General features: G+C 42.9%; 1 protein-coding gene and 1 long non-coding RNA gene across 3 annotated transcripts in view; one reads left to right on the plus strand and one right to left on the minus strand.

Moving 5' to 3' along the window:
• CHN2 (chimerin 2) overlaps positions 1-21,423 on the plus strand; it is a 295,757-nt gene that overhangs the window by 202,690 nt on the left and 71,644 nt on the right. The window lies entirely within an intron of this gene.
• Positions 1-21,423, minus strand: part of LOC102152268 — a 52,137-nt gene that overhangs the window by 11,593 nt on the left and 19,121 nt on the right. Inside the window, exon 2 of one of the 2 annotated variants that reach the window (XR_005369633.1) lies at positions 11,702-11,899. The exons of the other annotated variant lie outside the window; for it this stretch is intronic. This is a non-coding gene — a long non-coding RNA (uncharacterized LOC102152268). The remainder of the gene's footprint in view (positions 1-11,701; positions 11,900-21,423) is intronic. 2 annotated transcript variants of the gene reach the window in all.

Here is a 21,423-nt window from a genome sequence, read left to right on the forward strand (position 1 = left end):
AAAAAAAAAAAAAAAGATTAAGAAGCCACTTCACTGTCACTTGCAACAAATCCTTTGTTAACACTCAAATTGAGAGTCAGAAATATGACACATAATTATGAGCTATGCGTGTCCCAATGTGCCTTTAACAGAGTCAGGGTAGTTACATTGTATTGCAGTGTATATAAATGACATGTAACACAAATCAGGAGATAAGTGATTTCTATTATTTTTAACCCTGAATGATTTTAGGAAAGTTGGAAAAACAACATTAGAGAAACAGCATTAGAACATTAGAAAAACAACCACAACAACAATGCCAGCTCTACATTTATCAAGCATGGCTTAGTTTTTAATCCATTATAAACCAATATTGTTTCACTCAGCTTCTTAACAATCTTTTAGTCTTGGGCTCCTACTCTTTTCAGCAAGAATCAAGAAAACTGAGGGTTGGAGAGAGCCAGCGATTGGGCCAGGGTCAGAAAAGTAGTAACTTGCAAGTCATATAACTAGTAACTAGTCACTACAACATGGCTTGTTTGGCTGCAAAACTTCTGTCCTTTCTCCTCTACCACACTGAAAAGGAAACTGATATGCTTTATGCCTAATTTTAAAGCTTCTAAACAGAATTATACTAGGAATTATTTCCCTCCTCAAATATAAGTTCTCCATTCTCTCTGTGGATGATTCTTTTTTTTTTTTTTTTTTTTAAGATTTTATGTATTGGGATCCCTGGGTGGCGCAGCGGTTTAGCGCCTGCCTTTGGCCCAGGGCGCGATCCTGGAGAGCCGGGATCGAATCCCACGTCGGGATCCCGGTGCATGGAGCCTGCTTCTCCCTCTGCCTGTGTCTCTGCCTCTCTCTCTCTCTCTGTGACTATCATAAATAAATAAAATTAAAAAAAAAGATTTTATGTATTTATTCATGAGAGAGGTAGAGACATAGGCAGAAGAAGAAGGAGGCTCCCTGCAGGGAGCCCAATGTGGGACTCGATCCCAGGACCCCAGGATCACACCCTGAGCCAAAGGCAGACGCTCAACCTCTGAGTCACCCAGTTGCCCCTCTGTGGATGATCCTAATCGTCTTCTGCTCTTGACTAACTTGTTCATATGAAGAAATATGTGTGGCTGAGGGAGTTCCTTAAGAAGACAAGTGCTCATTACAGAGAAGCATGCCTATCTGTGTGATTTCTGAAAGAAATTCCCTGTGTGCATCTTTAGCCTAGAGCTTATGTGAGTTTAAAAGGATTTGGCAATATTGAAAAGCTCTATATACCTTCACTAAATCCCAAAGTGACAACTATGATATGTATGTTTTCAGCTACAAGCATCTCACTTCTAATTGTGATGGGAGAAATCAAGGTGAGAAAACTGAAATCACGGTTATCCTCATGATTGTCAAGAAGTAATGTGAGACCCAGGTTCCACTCACGGTAGCTTTGAAACACCAGCCGAACCCTGGGGTTGTAGGAGGATATACATAGAGTTTGTAATGAACTGGGTTTGTCTTCCCCCGGTGAGTTAAATGTAGAAATCAACTGGGTCACAAGGAGAGGAAGAAACCGGAGAATTCACTGAGTGTCTGCTAAGCACCAGGGCTATAGGGGTGCTTTCCGTTGGTTCTGTTTAGTCCTCACAACAGCTCTGAGAGGGAAGAATTGGGGTGGCTGGAGTAACTTATTCGTGACCACTCAGTTGGTGAGCCAGGACCCAAACCCTGGGGGGTCCTCTCTTGAAAGCCTCTTCGAGAGCTCCTGGCTATCTGAGAGTAAATTTCTCGGGGTGGCCTTTTATGACCATGTCCCCTCACCCTAGCACCCTGCATGCACGTGTACACATCTTGCCCTCATCTACTTCCTCCCCCAAGCTGTGTCCAAGAGCCCAGCACTGCTGACCTATGATCACTTTCTGAGCAAATGAGCTGCTTTCACACCCTTCAGCCTTCACCCAACACCCTCCCCCCCTTCTCCTGTGTGCATCCTCTCCTCTCACCCAGCTCCCTGCCTTGACTTAGGGAATGCTACCTATCTTTCCAGACCAAACTCAGGCATTTCCGGACCTGCAAAGTCTTCCTCAACTCCACCCAAGCCTTCCTGGACATGCCTTCCTTTGGCTGCCTCTCTGTGGCTTAGATAGGACTCTGATTGCACTGCACTAGAGGGGTCGTTCAGTCAGTCACTTATTCTTAAACTATTAATAAATACTAATGACAACTAAGTATTCATTGGGCATTTAATCTGTCCAAGCACTGTTCTTCTCATAGCTGGCCAGTCATACTTACAAGGACTAGCTCAGGATGGACCCATGTCACAGGCACAGAAAGTGAGGCCCTGGGTCTCTGCTAGCACAATTAGGAAAGAGGCGTGTTCTCCTGAAGAGGGTCATTTGAGCAGTTCAAGCCTGGGTCTATGAGCCAATATTTCCCTTCCTTTTTGTTTTAGTGCTAGTTTGGGTAGAGTTCCTGTTTCCTGCAGCCAAAATAGCTCTAATGGAGTCCCAAAAGAAGGCAGGCCCGTGTCTGGGAGAGAAGGACCTTCTAGAACAGGGAGGAGTATGGTTTGGCAGACAAGAGGGTCAGGTAGGGGAGAGGAGGCTGATGAGTTGGATGAGCTTAAGAAGGGACACGAAGGCAGGCTGAGAAGTGGGGACTTTATGCCTGAAAGCTTGAGGAGCTGCCAGAGATTAAGTTGTGAAAAAATGACTTGATGTTGGTCAACATGGCAGATGGTTTGGAGGGGAGAGAGATCAGGGCAGCATAGGAGGCAGATGTGGGAACACTGGCACATCTACAGCTTCAGGTTCAACAGCCAGCGGCTTTTGGCAGTAGCTGTCAGCAAGTTTTTAAAAGCCAACCTTTTCTATTTTTAAATGGCGGCACTTTGACCAAAGCTCATGATCATCCTACTCTTCTGATTTCAGAAAGCCCAGGTGTGGTAAATGGTTTCTCACAAGTTTCTCTAGGTTTGGGATGCTAGGAGAGAACTAGAAACCCATTACCACACTTTTGCACGTAGATTGGGCCCCACAAAGCTGCATTGGCCCAAAGAGCTTATCTGTTGAAGATGTGACCCTCTATTCTCAAAGCCCTCTGCCCATGGCTCTTCAACATACACTCCATATAAGTGTTTGTTAAACGAATGAATGTGTTTGTATTCATCCCTCATCCCACTGTCCAGTAGCAAAGAAAGAAATAAAACGTGTGCCTTTCTTTAAATACTGTGGACTTTAAAAATAACCAATATTGAATTTGATAATAAAATAAAAATACTCATTAACCTGGACTTCACAAATCCTGACCTTTAATACCTACAGAAAATTTACCAACTAATTAAATAGTTTACAGGATATTAAAATGGAAATGGTTATTACTTAAGAGAGCAAAGGTTTTCTTCCGACTCCATGAGACTGTACAGCTAGAAATGAGGATAAAAAGAGGTCAGCAGTGTTCAGGCTGCTAATCACATTTTCTCTAATCCAGTGCTTCTCGGATTTTAGTCTACATGAGAATCCCCTGGAAAGTTTGTTAATACACAGATTTCCAGGCCCCATCTCCATTTGTACAGATTCCAGGCGCCACCTCCATTCGTACAGATACAATAAGTCTGAGCTGGGGCCAAGCTTCCCAGGAGATGAGGGACGACACCTTGAAGCCACTAGTCTAAACAGTACAAGAGGACTGTTATTAACTAGATAAATAACTAGATTAATCAATGATAGTTGATTAATAACACATATAATTATTATACATTTATAATTATTATATATAATTAATTATCATGTTGCCCTAGTCCCAGAGTGCATTATATATTGTATAATGTATTATTATATATCAATATATTTATATTATATATAATATATACTTGTTGAATATTATCTGTATAATATAGTGTGTGTGTGTGTGTGTGTGTGTGTTCCCAGCATTCTTTATTCCTCCCCTTCTAGAACATAAGCAGGTATTCTCCATTGCTTTCGTGTGACTTATTTTCTTCTGTTACGAGACTTTCTTTGGTGGCCTCTGAAGGGCATTTCCCAGTAGAGGAGGTGCAGCACAATGGTCAGAGCATGGGCTCCAGACCCGTGACTGGCCGTACAGCCCTTGGCAAGTCACTTCAACTCCCTGTGTCCTCAGGGGAGAAGGATTACAGCACTAGCCTCGTGTTTCTCCCTTCATGGTGACCTTTGAACACCCCATGCACGTTCCAGCCACTGCGGCACTGCCTACCATGAGCCCCTCCGCCAGCAGCACTCTCCCCATCCTGAACCCCACCTGCAGCTCCTGCCATCCCTGGGATCTGCATCCCAGTCTTCCTTCTCGCCTCTGACACTGTGTGGTGCTGGCCCAGAGCAAGCCCTTAACCAACAGAGGGCCTGCCCCACCCTCCTTGGCATTCTCCCCAGGCCCCTCTCCTTCCTTGCACGCCCATCAGCATCCTACCCATATCCTCTAAGGAGCCCCAGCTATATTCTGCTGTGAGTTGTTTTGGGCAGGTCTCCCCTGATCTGTCAGGAGAGTTAAAAGGGCCACACCATAATCATTTCTGCCACCTCATAAGACCTACTGCAGCCAACAGACTTTTGTACTTGCTGGACACTTAGTGTTGAGGTGAAGGAAGAGAAGGAAGGAAGGAAGGAGGAAGGCTGGAGGAGAGAATTTTCCCACACTGATCACTGTTCGTGTAATGTTTTTACTGTAACTTTTGAAACTAGAGGAAAATCTATTAGGTAGTAAGCCTAGAAAGGATTTAGGTTGAACCATATGAAACTGTTGATGTTTGATCTTTTTATTTTTTCCTACAAATAAGGCAGTTTCATGGGGCTCAAACCAATACCTATTTTTTTAAAAAAGATTTTATTTATTTGAGAACAAGAGAGAACGAGAAGGGGATTGGAGCAGAGGGCGAGGGGCAAGCAGGCTGTGCTGAGCCTGGAGCCCGATGTGGGGCTCGATCCTATGACCCTGAGATGACCTGAGGTGAAATCAAGAGTCAGATGCTCAACCAACTGAGGCACTCAGGTGCCCCCAAACTGATATCTATTTAATAGAAGTACTTTGATCGTAGTAAGTATAAAAAGTTATACTTGCTCAGCATATACTCAACACACAGAATATTCATCAATAAGTCTACAACAAGAACAGTGATGAACTGAAATCCTGGGTTCTGAAGGGCCAGACGGGATGATTTATTAGAGTAATAGAAATCAGTTGGCACTAGGTGGCACATCTTTTAAAATTTTTTAGGAACTGGTAACTGTTACACCATTCTCTGTGTGTGTCTGTGTGTGTATGTGCAGGTGTAAAACATCTGTAGAAAACCCAAAACCCCCTCTCAGGGTCAGACATCTTAAAGGTTTGTTTGTTCATTGGTTGGGTAGATAGTCGGAAAACACTCACCCGCCTTCTAGACCCATCAAGGTGTTCTTTTTTAAAAATTTTTAAAGATTTTATTTATTTATTCATGAGAAAGGTGGCGGGGGGGGGGGTCAGAGAGAGAAGCAGGCTCCATGCAGGGAGTCCAACATGGGACTCGACCCCGGGTCCCCAGGATCACGCCCTAGGCCGAAGGCAGCGCCAAACCGCTGAGCCACCCGGGCTGCCCCCATCAAGGTGTTCTGAGTCTACGACCATATTAAAACTCAATCTGCAGAAGCAGACAGGTCCAACACCTTTCCTGTGCTTTCTGTGCAGATCAGCTTGGGTTCATTTCTCTCACACAGTAATTGTTGTCCTGCCATAATCGCTGAAGGCTGACCCGCAGCCTGAGACCTGCCCCCCTGCACAGTCAGCACGGCTGGGCTGTTCAGGAGCTTTTCAATCTATTCAAGGTGGACTCCCCAGGTTATAAATTACCCCTGTCTTCCTGCCTTTGGGCTGTTTTACTGCTTCTTAGACATGTCACCAGAGAAAAGGCTCCGGAAAGAAGTGAAATTCAAGGCAGAGCTTGTAAAAGATTTTGTGCAAAGAGGAAGCTGAGGCCACTGGTTGAAAATCAGTGGGTTTCAAGGAGCAGTGCTCCTGTCACCCTAACCACATGTCAGACAAGTGAGCATTGGGGCGAGCAAAGTTCAGGAGTAATTAGGCCTCTTCCAGCTTTATTTCCTCAGCTCCAAAGGGGCTTGTTTTGACGAGAACATTCTAACTTCAGGAAGGTGACCTAAAAATTAAAACTAGCAGTTTGGGGTGAGCAGAGGGGAGGCGAAGGGAAAAGTACTGAGAAATGTGTACGAATAGGATGCATACAACCATCTACAAAGGCGATTGCCTGTGCATCTGACCCACCTGGGCAGGTGCTGGGAAAAGTCATCCCAGTGGGAGCACCAGGTCCAGGTCCACCGTCTGTCTGAGGGCACCCCTGTCCTTGCCACAAGCACATAAGGAGAAAACAGCTATTTGAAAACCACCCAGTATTCTGATCTGCGCTTTCGGGGGAGAAGACCTGAAAGACCTCAGGAAAGTAGACAGACAGCTTTTCCAGCTAAAATGCTGTCAGGCAAGCAGAACGCAGAGCTTTCGGTCAAATGTTTGGTGACTGTTAACGTGGAGAATGCTCAGTAGAGACATATGTTTACGCCCCATATGGACATGAAATTCCCTGCTTTTGCCGAAAAGTGTGTAGCGTTCTCCTCCGAAATACCTATGGTCAGTTTTGTTTAACTCAACAAGTATTAAAGGTTGGGGTTCACATACTATTTGTATTCATTCCCCAAGTGAGGATCTTTTTAAGTGGCTTTCCCTTCGGAGCTGTGTTTGCTGGCTTTATTTTAATCATGATTTTATCCCTTCCTTGTGGTTACTGATCCGTTTTAAAAGGATGGTGTGACGTGAAGGCAGGGGAACAGAGCGGTGCAGCCAAGAGCCTGGGCCGAGGAGCCACACTGCCCCAGTCAGATCTATCCCTTCTGGCTGTGTGGCCACAGGGTGTGCCACTGAACCCCCCACCCCCTCCACCTGAACATCCCATATGGTGACATCACGTAGGGAAACACATTCAGATGCCCCAGCTGCCACCTAACCAGGTGTGCTATGAACTCCAGCCGCTCTACCGCTAGTGTAGAAGGCAGTTCCAGAACCTTAGTAAAAAAAAAAAGAAAAAAAGAAAAAAAGGCTCTGGGTGATATTTCCTATATGGTTAAGCTGAAATTTTAAAGCCGTTTTCACATCTATCTCCCGCTGTGGCTAAATGTAACTGACTCTTCCTAGTTAGAGAAATAGCCTCAGCCAAAGCTGTCCTCCTAAAAAAGACACTAAGGGAGACAGGATACTTCACATGGTTACTGATATTTTCAAAAACGAACATTTACTTAGGGAAAAACAACACGTTCGTAAACTGCTTGCTTTACACGTATTGATGCTCTGGAGTCATGCAAGCGTTTCCATGAGATGTGAAAGCTATTAGCTGTGGTCACGTGTTTCTAGTTTACAAAGATGAGTAGGCTGCTTTTGAGCGGGACTGCTCCATAGGGTTGCGTAGGTCAGGAATCCCCAGGAAGGATCAGAGTATGAGTGGTTCCCGCATTTATCTGCCCACAGAACCCTTTCAATGCCAAGCATCTCTCAAGACTGATGTCCTGAGAACATGCTTTTGGAAAAGTGGAACCAAAGGAAATGAATGGACGCAATGTTCCCATGATCAAGGACGTGCTCTGTAACTCACAGTTATGGTTCCTTTCTACACATTTCCCTTGTGAATTCCACTTCCTTCTTCAGTCTGCTGCAGCCGATGGTCCCCACATGGGCCTGTCCATACAAGGCTCCAGCTATCAAAGTATTCAACAAAATGCTATGGGCAAGACCTTGCTCTTGAAATGGGGGCACCGAGGGAACGCCTCCGTTCCCAGCATCATAGAACTTTGGCCATGCAGAGGGGAGAGAAGAAAGCAATGAGTCTGGCATTTATTTTGCTGATTACGTACCAACCCAGGGATGGCCACACTGTGCAAAGTGGTCTCACTTAATAACCAGTGGGCGCTGTAATGTATCACCCATGGGCCCCATCAAGCCCAAAGGGCTCATTCCTCAGTTGTGAGTATGTTCCTGCCAGAAGCCTTCTGCTGAAGAAAGGGGCTTTGCCCAAGCCCTTTGGGACAGCCCATACCCCGTGACCTTGACCTGGCAACATGAAAGGACAGACCTCAGTTTCATTGCTCCAATCCAGGACACCACTGAAGGACCAGGCCCACCTTAGAACTCCCTGGATCAGCAGAGTCCTTCTTGAGCTTGTGTCCTAGCACCTACGGGCTCATCTGTCCAGTCCTGCTTCTTTCCCTTCTCCAAAGGAATGGATTGTGAGACTGCCCCCCAAAACCATTCTGTACCTTATGCTCACCCCAGAGTCTGCTTCCCCGGGAACCTGACCCACAACAACCTTACAGCCTCGGATCTCAGGCTACACCCTGGAGCCTGGAGGTGGAAAGGAATCACTTGGTCTCCTTTTAAATTGAATTTAATTTCCACCTCAAGCTTCCATTCTTCCTAATAGTGATGCCTTAGTCTTTGTCAATTCAGGGGTCCCTTCTCTCTTCTTCTTTGTAAGTTTACATCTTCTTTTCATGGACCTCAAAACTTGTCATTTCTCTGTGCCGGCATCCACTGAGACTCCCATCTGCTCACTAGTTTGTGGTCCACACCACGTTTGCAGCTACCTGCTTCTTGGCTCAGCTGTCAGTTAGTTCTCTCCCAGCTGACCCCTCCTGGTGCCACATCCATGCCACTTGCAGCTGCACAGGAGGGGACAATCTGTTGCCTCCCACCAAGCTGGACTACTTGAGGACAGTGTGCGGTGGCTGAATTTGCTGCTATAGAAATCATTCTTGAAGGGGAAAAATGTGCCATGTGGTTATAGTTCTACTGTTTAGCATAGAAGATTCCATTCAAAGTTAGCAATTTAGATTTGTGCAGAATGTTCTAAAAAAAAAACAACAATAATTTTTTGTTGTCTCTGGACAAAAAGGGGCATCACATGTGTTCTCCTTCTGCAGAAATAGGTTTTAAATGAGTTCCATGCAACCTCCCACATTCCTTTAACATAATTTATTGAGCACCTTCCATTTGCTGGACCTCCTTCAAGATTCTGGAGACACAGTGGTAAACAGATACAGGCAAGTCTCCTGGTGGAGTTTAGAATTTCCTCTGCCTTGAGTGTTTCAGGTGGGCATTTGGAACCTGTAGAACCAAGACATCCTCAGCAATGCTTTCAGCATTGAGGTCACCAATGAGGCCGCATTTGTCCTTCACTTGCCCTGTCGTGGTTGTGTGAAATGTCACTTTCGGTGGCCCTCTCCCCAGGGGACATCAGCACTTCCTTCTGCTCAGTTGACTGTCACAACCGATGGCTCTGTGAGTAGTCAGCAACATCGAATTTCTCCATGAAATTGGCAATCCACAGGCCACATCTGGCTGACAGACATGTTTTGACTGGTTTTCACATTGTTTTTAAAAGTATATTAATTTTGGAAATTTTACAGACGAACCCGGATTTCCAGCTTCTCTTCTTGAAAAAGAGAAAAATCGAAATATCTAGTAGTCCAAGGTTAATAGTCTCCTATTGCAATAAAATTATTGAAAGTTAGAATCCCCCTTCCCCTTCAGAGGGGGCAGACATTTTCACGGTTTGATATAGTTTGGTCAACAAGCCATCTTCCCTCATCTACTTTACCTCCCTGGCCACTGGAGAGCTGTTTCTAGAGGATTTTTACCTTCACATTTACCATGACTGACCAAGCTGCATCCTGGGCCGTATGAGATTGACCTCACCTAGTGTGCTGTGTACCTATCTTTTGCATGATACTTCCCACCTTTATAGAAAGAGTGTGTAAGAAATGGTCATAGGACACTCACTCACTATTAACTGGGATATGCTACACTGTGTCACATACTTTATAATGACCCCTGTGGTAGTCATTAGTACCCATGTGAGATATTGCCTGTTCACACCCCTTTCAGGCAACAATAGGATGTTCAACTTGGCCCCTGTTTGGTTAGGTAGGGCCACATGGCTCTTCTGGCCAGTGACATATAACAGGAAATGACGGATATCATTTCCAGAGCATAGCATTATCAGGTGTTTTTAGACCCTCCAGAGTGCTCTCTCCTCCTGTTATAGTAACCAGAAACATCTGAGATGGCGGCTGCTGCCAACTTCAGTCCCCCAAAAAAATGAGACGTGGAGCAGAGCCCCCAGCTAAACTATAACAGAAGACATGCAGCATGAATGAGAAATAGATCTTTGTTGATACAAGTGACTGAGGTTTGGGGATTTTTCTTAATGCTGTAGCAGACCCTAACCTATATTGAGTAATACAGCCCATAAAAGAGATTTCTCTTGGAGAACTAGGAAAATTCTTCATCTTCTCAGAAACTGATTTTCTTTCATCTTATGGATGCTGAGAAACTTTTTTAGCTTTTGAGAGTCTCAGATCCATCTCCTGTGGAAGTCTAGGAACTTGTGACCTTATGACCTTGTGACCTTGTGACCTTGGTGTATAATCTAACTTTTCCCCTAAACTTAATCTTATTTTTTCTACTTCTTATCTTATGGTAGGGAAGACCATAAAAATCATCTTTTTTTTAAAGAAAGAGCAAGACATAAAAATAAACAAATAATTGTTTCCAAATGGTTTACTTCCTTTTTTTTAAAAGATTTTATTCATTTATGAGAGAGAAAGAACAGAGCAGTGGGGAGGGGCAGAGGGAGAGGGAGAAGCAGACTCCCCACTGAACAGGGAGCCCAATGTGGGTCTCCATCCCAGGACCCCAGGATCATGACCTGAGCCAAAGGTAGACACTTAACTGACTGAGTCACCCAGTTGCCCCCAGATAGTTTACTTTCAAATGCATCTATATGTCTTCCTTGAAAAAAAAAATTAGTATGTACTGAGATAAAAAATAAAAGCTCTGAGAATCTGCTGCACACATTTTACAGGGTCTGTGCATGAATGTGGTGTTTAATTCTGGGATTTTCCAAGACTTCTTTATAAAAGTAGACCATAAGAGGGGTGTCTGGGTAGCTCAGTCAGTTAAGCATCTGACTTCAGCTCAGGTCATGATCCTAGGGACCTGGGATTGAGCCCCAGGTTGGGCTCTCTACTCACTGGGGAGTCTGCTTCTCCCTCTGCCTCTGCTGCTTCCTCCGCTTATACTTTATCTTCCTCTCTCTCATTCTTTCCACCAAATAAATCAATAAAATATTTTCTAAAAAAAGGAATGGACTATGAGAGAGGTGAATGGATTATAGGACTTTGAATTTTTACATCAGAAATGTTGCCTTTAAAAATGTCTTCGCTTCTCTGGGTTTATAATAATAAACTACTATGGATTACTAGTTTTAAAGTTGCCAGTGGTAGATTGAAAATATTTATAAGAAAATATGTGGTTTGGGTTTTTTTTTAATTCATTTTTATTTTTGTAGGAAAACCTGCTGGTACTTAGGATTGTTTGTCACTAGTCCTTAGGAACAGAGACAAAAGCAAAGGCATTCTTGCTTAAGCACATACCTTGAGACAGATACAATCTCTCTTGAATTGCTCTCCCTATTAGTTTTGTATTGCTTTGTAACAACTTACCAAAAATTAGCAGCTTAAAACATTCATCTATTAACTCAAAATCTGTTGATCAGAAGCCCAAGCAGACTTATCCCGGTTCCCTACTCAGAGTTTTGCAAGGCCCACGTGAGGTGCGGATAACTGGGCTCTTCACCGACAGCCCTGGGGAAGAATTTACTCTTCACCTCATTCAAGTTGTTGGCTGAATTCACTTCCTTGCATTTGTAGGTCTGAGATTCTTATTTCCTTTGCTTGCTGTCCAGTGGGGTGTGGTCTTTGCTTCTCGGGATCACCTTTAGTCCTTCTCACATAGCTTCTCCATCTTCAGACCCATCAGTGAAGCATTGTCTCTGTCAAACTTCGTATCTTTCTGACTTCTCCTTCTGCTGCCAGAGAAGACATTCTGCTTTTAAAGGACTCACGATTATCCATCGAGATAAGTTCTCTATCTTAAGGTGAATTAATGAGTGTCCTTAATTACATCTGCAAAATCCCTTTTGCCTTACAACGTAATCATGCAACTCAACATCATGGAATATCATTGGGAAAGTGACAGCAGGTGGCAAGGTCATGAGGTCATCTAGACTTCTGTCTACCATACCCCCTGATCACTGTACTACCTCTCTGCTGTAGTATTCAGGAACTCCTTTTCACTTATTTATTTCCTACCATCTCTCATCTCTTCTGCACAATCCCAAACTAGCTGCTATCCATATTCTATGGCAAGCAAGCAAGTCATTAGTGCAAAGTACATGTCCATTTTTCATGTCTCTGTTGCTTGGCTTAATATGGTGGAAGATGGTGCTGGGAAACACTTAGGGGAGGGTGGTAGGCAGAGTGGTGAACTCTGGAGCCAGACTTGTTTACTAAGTGCAAGACTTTGTATAATTCACTTTGTATAATTCAAGTAATTTTGTACTTGTTGGTGTCTCAGTATCTTCACCTCCAAAATGGAGACTGTAAAAGCAACCCCTTCATAGGACTGTTAGAGGATTGAGTAAATTCAACAAAGCCTTGCACAGAGTTGCCACCACATGAGTTAATGTTTTCATTAGAATAATTGCAAGCTGCTGTAACACATAAATCCCAAATCTTAGTGGCTTAATGTAATCAGAGCTCACTGTTCACTTGCATTATGGTTCAGTGGGGGGTGTTTCTGGTTGTGCAGCCTTTCATATGGTCAGTAAGGAGCTGAGACTCCTTATGTCCCAGAGCTCTTTCTTTCTCTAAATCACTGGGTCTCAAAGCTACAATCCAAGGACCCTACAGTTCCTGAGGCCATTTCAGACTATTTTCCCAAGGTCCCCCCTTTTCCAGCTCTTTATCTGAGAAGGTCTGGATTTTTTGTGTGTGTTCTCCAACCAAAACAATGTAACAGATGGAATATAGAAGCACATATGAGAATCCAGCTGTCTTCTATTAAGTTAGACAGTAAAGAGGGTTGCAAAAATGCCACTTTTTCATGAGATTTTTTTTGGAAGGGGCCAATATTGTTAATTTTCATAAAAACATTATTCAAGCCAATATTTAAGGTGTATAGTATTTATGTTGTTTATGTTTTTTAATGAATTAAGATTTGAAGAGTTTCTTGGTAAGTCTTAATAGATGTACCTCATATAAATGAAAGATTTGGGGGTCCTAAATAAATGTTAATAGTGTAAAGGGGTTCTGAGACCAAATATCGGGATGTAGATCATAAGAGAATCCTCTGTTCGAGTGGCAGAAGGAGCTCAGAGGATCATACTGGGAGGTGTCTACAGGCCAGTCCTGGAAGTAGCACATTATCTCCCCTCATATTTCATTAGCTGGAACTCAGGCGCATGGCCACACCAAACTAAAGGGAGGCTGGGGAATGTAGCTGACTTGCTCAGGAGAAGGTGGAAATGGGTTTGTTCACCACCTCAACAGTTTTTACCATATTTGATTGTTACCAAGGGCTTATTGAATCTTACCCTCCATAATGTATCATAAGCATCTTGTTTAGGCATTTTCCAAGAGCAATAATATTTGGCTAAACATGCTGAGACAACTTCAAAAAAATTTACAATTGTAACATGAGCTTATTTTTTGCCTCAGCAGTGTAGAAGTTGGCAGAGATTTATCTGAAATAGCAATGCATGCACTTAGCCAAAGAAGTAAAAAGAAGGGATATCAGTCTTTTCAGAACCAAACCCAATCAGGTGATTAAACAATAACAGTGAAATGTTCTATAAACACTCCTGATCTCTTTGGAAACGAACAGCAAGGGATAGCTGGAGCTAGACTGCGAGGTTCCTTTGGCTTGGTTTTGTTTTGTTTGTTTTTAGTTGGGTTTGGTTTTTGCTTTGATATCTTACACCACTCACACAAAATCTACTTTATAAGTTGAGAAATTGATGACCTTTGACAAGCTACATGATGGATCAGCCACCTCACATCTTTTGGAGCAAAACAGGAGTTACGCACATGCACACGCCTCTCTCAGAGTTCAGTTGCCTGGAGTGTGTGGTTGGGTTCCATAGCACTACATCATTAAGAGCATGACTTGGGTTGATACTAATACAGGCTTAGATAAAATTATAAGGTGGAAATTTGATTTTTAAATTTGTTGTGACTAGATGAAATTTAGATGTTTATATTTCATATAAATTTAGAAATCCACATGTAATATTAGATACGTTTTTGTGATGTATGTGAACTTCATCATATATTAGAGGTCCTTATGTAATCTGCATATCGCATAATGATTTGTAGCTGCACCTTTGCTTTCATATGTTGTCTGTGCTGTAATTTATTGGTGGTATAAGATGTTGATGAGGTCTTGGTAAGCATGCCGTTCCTAGTAGAAAGTAAATCCACTTTAGGATTTTCCCCTTTTGTGAAATCACTTCCATTGTGTTTGGAAAGAAGCAAGCATTGCATAGGACATATATTTTAATATTTTCTTAGGGTTTGAAGATAGCAATTCTTTGTAACTAACAGAGTGCAGCCAATGGATTTAAACCTTTAAGACATTTATTGTTTCCTCAGCAGAAAGGCCAGCATAGGTGGTTTCAGGATGAGTTGGGGCCGATGGTTTCATCTTGGACCCAGGATCTTTTAATTCCTCTTCTGTCAATCTCAGCACATGCTTCCCTTCTCAATTTGGTCAAGGAGCGCATAACAAGATCACTGTTGTGTCACAGGCATCACATGATCATGTCCAAAGCACAGGGCAGGGGAGGTGACAGCAAAAAGAGACTTCTCCTTTCTTCCTTTCACTGGAGAAAACCTCTCCCCAGCACTTCTTTCCATCCTGTCTCATTGACCAGTTCCAGTCCCAGGCCCTCCCATAGACCAGTCATTGACGAAAGGAAACAAGATGCCAAAACTGGCTTGGACCAGCCTTGATCGGTTCTTTGGGTCTGGACACATTGCTCTCCAGACCAAGTCAGGGTTACGTTGGCAAGTAAGAAGTGGGGAAAGCTGCCGTCAGGCAGAAAATCAAGGTGATCTGCCCCAGAAAGAAGCCAGCGTAAGTGTGCATGTGTGCGGAACAAACTCAGCTCACAGAGATGATTGAAGTGCAGCTGCCCACTTAACATCTTTATAGTTGGGGACATTTTTCTGCCACTCCTGGGATTAGTGCTGCCACTCCCCCTGAGGCCACTTGCTACTGATAAAAAGCCCTGCCATCACTCTCAATCCCAAAACACAGTCTTGTTTTAGTAACTAGAATTCCAAATCCTGAATAATAGTTGAAAATCCTAATTTGACATAAAGGTAAGTCTCTCTCCCCACCAAGCCGTGGCTGACAGAGAGGATGCCCACCGCAGGCAAAGGATTGTGATCAGCTTCCCTTCTTTTGCACTCTTGTTCCCAGATCACTACCAATAGGGTAAGGATGCAGAGAAGTGGGAGAGTTCTTACTTGACTGGTACTATCCTAAGAAGGCTTCACACTCAGAACATGGTAGGCACATTCATGGGTCACTAGACCCCCCAACTACAGCCATTACCACAGGGGTAATGTGCGGGTGACCATGTAACTCATCTTCCAAACCAGACAGGAAAAGTTAATGTAAACAGGGTGGGGACAGAGGTGCAGTCATAACTTTACCAGGCCAACAGTCAAGAACTAGGACCATTAACTCTGGGGCAATAAGATGAAATGGTCCAAGGTCCACCTTTGTCATGCACTAGTGTCTTCAGTGGCCACTCCCCTTCAGCCTCTGCTTTTCCAGCTGTCCCCTTCACTGACAACTCTCTCTTTAAGTTCCCTTAAACTTCCAGATGACAAACTTCCTGAATTTGAAAAACTCCTAGATAACCCTCTGCTGTGTGACCCACCTCTGGTTGCCCTGAGTTAGATGGAAATGCTATTTCTTCCCAGAAGCCTTCCTCTGATCTCGCCCTGTTGAGCCTACAGTCACAGGGTCTCACTTTGAGATGATTCAGGTAGCACTGATACTGGTCAAGTACCCTCCATGCCTGTGGGATTCAGGGGTGGGACTCACACCTGCCTTAGCCAAAGTGTCCCCTCATGTATTCCTTCCTACTGTTCAACAATCATCTATCTTCTTAGCTGGCTGGTGTGCGTGTGGGGTGGAAGAGTTGTGAGCTGGTTTTCCCCGGTTCCTTTCACTCTCTGCCTTCAGGTAGTGTGCCCTACTTGGAAATTCCATATCTATCCCTAAGGAGAAATGTCCAGTGATAGCATCTTCACCCAGAAGCATTAATTATATGTTTTTGCTACAATACTCTGATATCCCAAAGGCTATTGGAGTTCTGTAGGGCTGCAAGTTCCCTTAACAAACAGCCCCAGGCTAGTGTTTGCTGTTCAGCCCCTATTGTCAGCTGTGAGGTAACCACCGCTGCCCTCTTCCCATGAATTCATTGCCTACTCTACTGGCTAGAGCAACCCAGAAAGAAATGAAGCCTTTCAGGTTAGCCAACTAAAAGATTGTGACTCAGAAATCTCTATTTTACTCATCGTCTCAGTCAGAAGTACAGTGTGTCTCATTTCTCAGAGCTGTCATCTCCTGGTTTTCTTTTGTGTTCTGGGTACCTGAAATTGTTTGAACTCTCATCACCACAGAACTAAGGCATAATTACAACATGATACCTTACCCAATATGCAAATAAGTCACCACGAATTTTGCTAAGATACTTGCATATGCAAATGTGATTGATAAATTCATTCTTCTCTTTAATTGGGAAGTCTACAGAAGAAATGGGGAGGCTGTTTGTGTGAATGTGGGTGTGAGAGTGTGGGTATGTGTATGTACTGGAAGGAACCAACACTATTAGTAAATAAATATGGAAATGTGATAGATTTAGCTGTACCTGTCAGTTAACCGGACCAATGTTTAACTAATATTTTAAAATTGGAGAACGGAAGACAAAAAATATAAAATCATTTTATAATAGTCTTGGGAATATTTTGGATTAGCTTTGCATCATGGGTAATCCTCATTTATCTCTTGTTGTTGTTCTGTTCATAGTTAGGGTATTTTCAGCTGCTATCCCTGGCCTTTTGGATATAATTATGTTTTTCTCGTGAGCTATAATTTGGCTGCTGCAACCAGAAGAAAAAGGCTTGTGTGGAATCAGAGCTGACAAGTGGGAGGCTGTAGCTCCTACATTCCTCTGTTGGCTGACAGCTCTGTAACTCCTAGTATATAAAAAGACATTCCAGAAAACAGTTACCAAAAAGAATTGCAGCCCTTGCACCGATATAGTTTTTCCATCAGAGAAACAACTCTTACTGGCAGACATGTTTTATTTAGTAGCATTTCTCCTATTTAGTGTTTAAGTCAGCACATATTTATCATGCACCTCTAGTGCTGAATGCATGGTGCTGCATCCTGTAGTAGTGGATTTTTTTTTTTTTTAAGTATACTTTGGCAAAAAGTGATGTATACACAAAGAAGTAAAACAGTCTACAGTTGACTTATGCTCTGCGGTTCATAATAAAGTCCAGAAATCCAAGAAGGACCTTTGGAGTATCAAGAAAAGCCTTGCAAGTGAAATGAGATTAGGAAGATGGATAGAATTAGGAAAGATGGAGCTGAGGGCATTGGCAGGAACCAAAGTCATGGATGGGGGGAAGCACGAGGTTGTTTTCCTTGTGTTGACCATAAATGATCATTTATACTAGTGTGACTATGTAAGGTATACCCAGACTTTTTGGAGTGGAAATGAGACATAATTTACAGAAGTAAACTGGAAGTGTCCTGGACAAACTTTAGTGTCTCTTGATTTGGAACGAACCTCACAGTTCCTGTTAACCCCAGCAACTAAAAGACACAAACTGGGTAACCTGTCCTATGTGTGCAGCAGGCATTGATTCAGCACAGAGACTGTTTCCTCCTACCTGTCTTTTCTCTTTTTTAAATCTGACACTGTATTTTTCTGGTAAAATGAGAAATGTATTAAGGTAGATTAAGTGGTTAGAATTTTGTACCACACCAGAAAAGTCTATGTAGTTTTAACCTTACTTTTTAAATGTCTACATCCTTGGAGCATCTGCGTGGCCCAAACAGGTGTCTGACTATTGATTTTGATGTAGATCATGATCTTGGGGTCATGAGATGGAGCCGCATGTCTGTGGCTCCATGCTTGGTGGGGAGTCTGCTCCGCTCCCTCTCCCTCTGCCCCTTCCCCCCAGTGCTCACTCACATTCTCTCTCTCTCTCTCTAATAAATATTTTTAAAAATAAATAATAAATGTCTACATCCTTTGCCCTCCAACACCACACCAGTCAGCTCTGTGGTTCCAGTTACTCCAGGACTTGTCTACATCTCAAAGAGTTACTGACCATGTGGAACTCATATTCTTTGCCTGGAAAATGCAAGGGTCAGTATCAGCTTCCTGGGGCTGCCATAACAAAGATCCATGAACTGAGTGGCTTAGAACAACAGAAATTTATTTTCTCAATTCTGGAGGTTAGAAGTCCAAGCCAAGGTGTTTGCAGGGTTATGATCTCTCTGAAGGACCTAGGGGAGGATCTTTCCTTGCCTCTTGCCAGCTTCTGGTGGTTTCCAGCAATCCTTAACCTTCCGTGGCTTGAGGACACATTACTTCAATCTGTGCCTCCATCCTCACATGCCTTTCTCCTGGTGCGTTGCCCAGTTCAAATTTCCCTCTTCTGGTAAGGATACCATTCATTGCATTAGGACCCACCTAATCTAGCATGCCGTCATCTTAACCCAGTGACATCTGCAAAGACCCCATTTCCAAATAAAGTCACAATCACAAATAGAGGGGTGACCATATCTTCTGCAGGGGACACTATTCAACTACAACAGGCCTGAAGACATAGTCCATGCCCTCAGGAAATTTGCCATTTGCAGTCCTTGGAAAAGATTTAAGCAAACTATAATGAGAGAATGAACAGTAGAAACCAGTAAGCATATCTATCAGTTGGTCCATCTATCCAATCAATTTTTTTTTTAAGGCCACATGAGAGAAACCAAAAGTTAAATGGTCTAAGAGAAGAGGGAAGTTTCCAATCTGTGGTCCAGGGACCAACAACATCAGCATTGACTATGAACCTGTTAGAAATGCAGCTTCTCTGCCCATCCCTCCCACCCTACAACCTGCTAAATCAGCACTCGGGGAGTGGGGCCCAGCAATCAGTATCTTCAGTCCTCCAGGTGACTCTACTGCAGGCAAAGGTTAGGAACCACTGGTCTAGAACTTCAGAGAATTCACCCCTCTCAAAGCTGGATGGATAAGACTTCATGTAACACCTACAGAAGCCATTCACTGAGAGAATTCATGCACGCTTCTCTAAATCCTACTGAAAGAGTCTACCATATATTTTCATGTTTTGAATTATAGTGAGGGCTAGCCATTGGATTGTTTAATTCTAGGATAGAGTTCATTAGACCAACATATTAACTAAGATGTGGAATGAAGTGGTCCTCTATCCCTAGGTTCTACTTGTCCTAAAAATGTGGCATCCATACTGGAAGAGGAGCATGTGTGCCAAGCCACGGAGTGAGGCTTGAGTTGGAAACCACAGAATAACTAGAGTGGTGTACCTCAAGCTTTCCTATTCCTACCAGTCCTGGGAATCTCCTGACAGATTCTGATCTGGTGGGTCTGCTCTGAGTGCAAGATTCTGTATTTCTAACCAGCTCCCAATAATGCTGAAGCTACTGGGTCCAGGGATGCCCCTGGGATGCCCTACTGGGTCTTTGGACATTAAGTCTAAGCAGCATGTGAAGGACCCCACTATTTATTCACACTTCTTAAAATGGGTAAATTAGCTTTTATATGTTCTAGACTTGTATTTGAATATTATGTTTAAATGTTGAATTTTATATAATATATTTGAACGTTGATGAAACAAAGCTATCAATTTTTAAAGACTCAATAAATATTTGTGAAGGTAGAGTTTGACCTCATTGCACTCAATGCCCATCCTCACTTGGCCCTGAGAAGGGCAGCCTGACCTTAGGATAAATAGAGGCAACCCTGACTTCTGCCTCTGGATGGCACTTGGCCTTATGTGCCCAGAAGGGTCATATGTGATACACACCATGTAAGATACAACCAGAGGACACATTAGAGTTTTCTAGAGAGAAACTGCAGTTAGTAGCATTTATCCAGGGAGCTGTTAACCAATTGTATCTATACAAGCCAACAAGGTTCTAAAGCTTATGATTCTCTCTTCAGTGGATAGAGAGAAGGTATTTGAAGAAGCTACTTTATTTCAAGTGGATATGCACTGCAAATGGTTTTTATGTATTGGACTCTTTTTTAAGATTTTATTTATTTATTCATGAGAGACAGAGAGAGAGAGAGGGAGAGGCAGAGACACAGGCAGAGGGAGAAGCAGGCTCCATGCAGGGAGCCCGATGCAGGACTCGATCCCGGGACTCCAGGATCACACCCTGAGCTGAAGGCAGATGTTCAGCTGCTGAGCCACCCAGGTGTCCCCATATTGGACTCTTAATACATGCTCAGAGTAAATTGCCAGGGTTTCAGATGCTTATGTCCCAATCCTAACTTTTATTTTTAATGTGAAAAGTACTACTAATCTAAATTTTGATTTCAGATATTTGTTTTTTTTGTTAAAATTAATAATAATAAGGCTTACTCTTTGATCCTGTTGTTATGTAATACTCACTGAGTAATAAGTAGGAAATACAGAGAAGCAAAAAAGATGGTAATAGACATTTTTGTAATCCACCACATGGGGATACTATTTATTTCCAATGTTTATGTAATAAAAATACTGTACTTGCCTTTTCCTTTAAAAATTAATTTAAATTTAAAAATAAAATTTTTCTTGCAAAATAATTTAAATGTTACATTTTCACTGCATACAAACTGGAAAACATAAATTTTAAAAAACATTTGTGAGCATCCATAACCTGGCCTTACACAGACACCTACTATTTTCATCCACCCAGCACTTATAACATTTAAAACGGTAATAGACCACAGTGGCTTCTTCCTGCTAAGGAGCTTAGCATAATTTCTGTCCTGGGTAGATAAACCTTTCTTTAGGAAAATACCTTTATAGGTCATTTATGAAAGGGAAAGCTCTGAGGGAATGGTCAAAAAAGAAAAAAGGCAAAGTAGAAAGCTATCTTAAAGCCTTTTTGAATATATCATTGTTTTGGGTCATAGAGAAAAAGACCCAGAGTGCCTAGATTGTTGGAGGTGGGGGCGGAGCAAGAGGAAGAGCATCGTGGGGTTGTCAAGACCAATGAGAATGAATCAGGACCTTCAAATAACACAGATGTCTATATACAGTTCTGAGGGGTATACTAGGTGGCTTTAGAAATCCTGCCCCCCTCCATCTCCTATCCCCCCTAATCTTTGGTAAAAATCTGCTATGCATAGTTTTAGACTAGAATATGTGGGTAATAAAGGAATTGTAGCAGTACTATAGCATCACCTGGGAGCTTCTAAGAACCCTGATGCCAGGCCAT

This window comes from Canis lupus, chromosome 14 (genome assembly GCF_011100685.1).
Source record: "Canis lupus familiaris isolate Mischka breed German Shepherd chromosome 14, alternate assembly UU_Cfam_GSD_1.0, whole genome shotgun sequence".
Classification (NCBI taxonomy): Eukaryota; Metazoa; Chordata; class Mammalia; order Carnivora; family Canidae; genus Canis; species Canis lupus.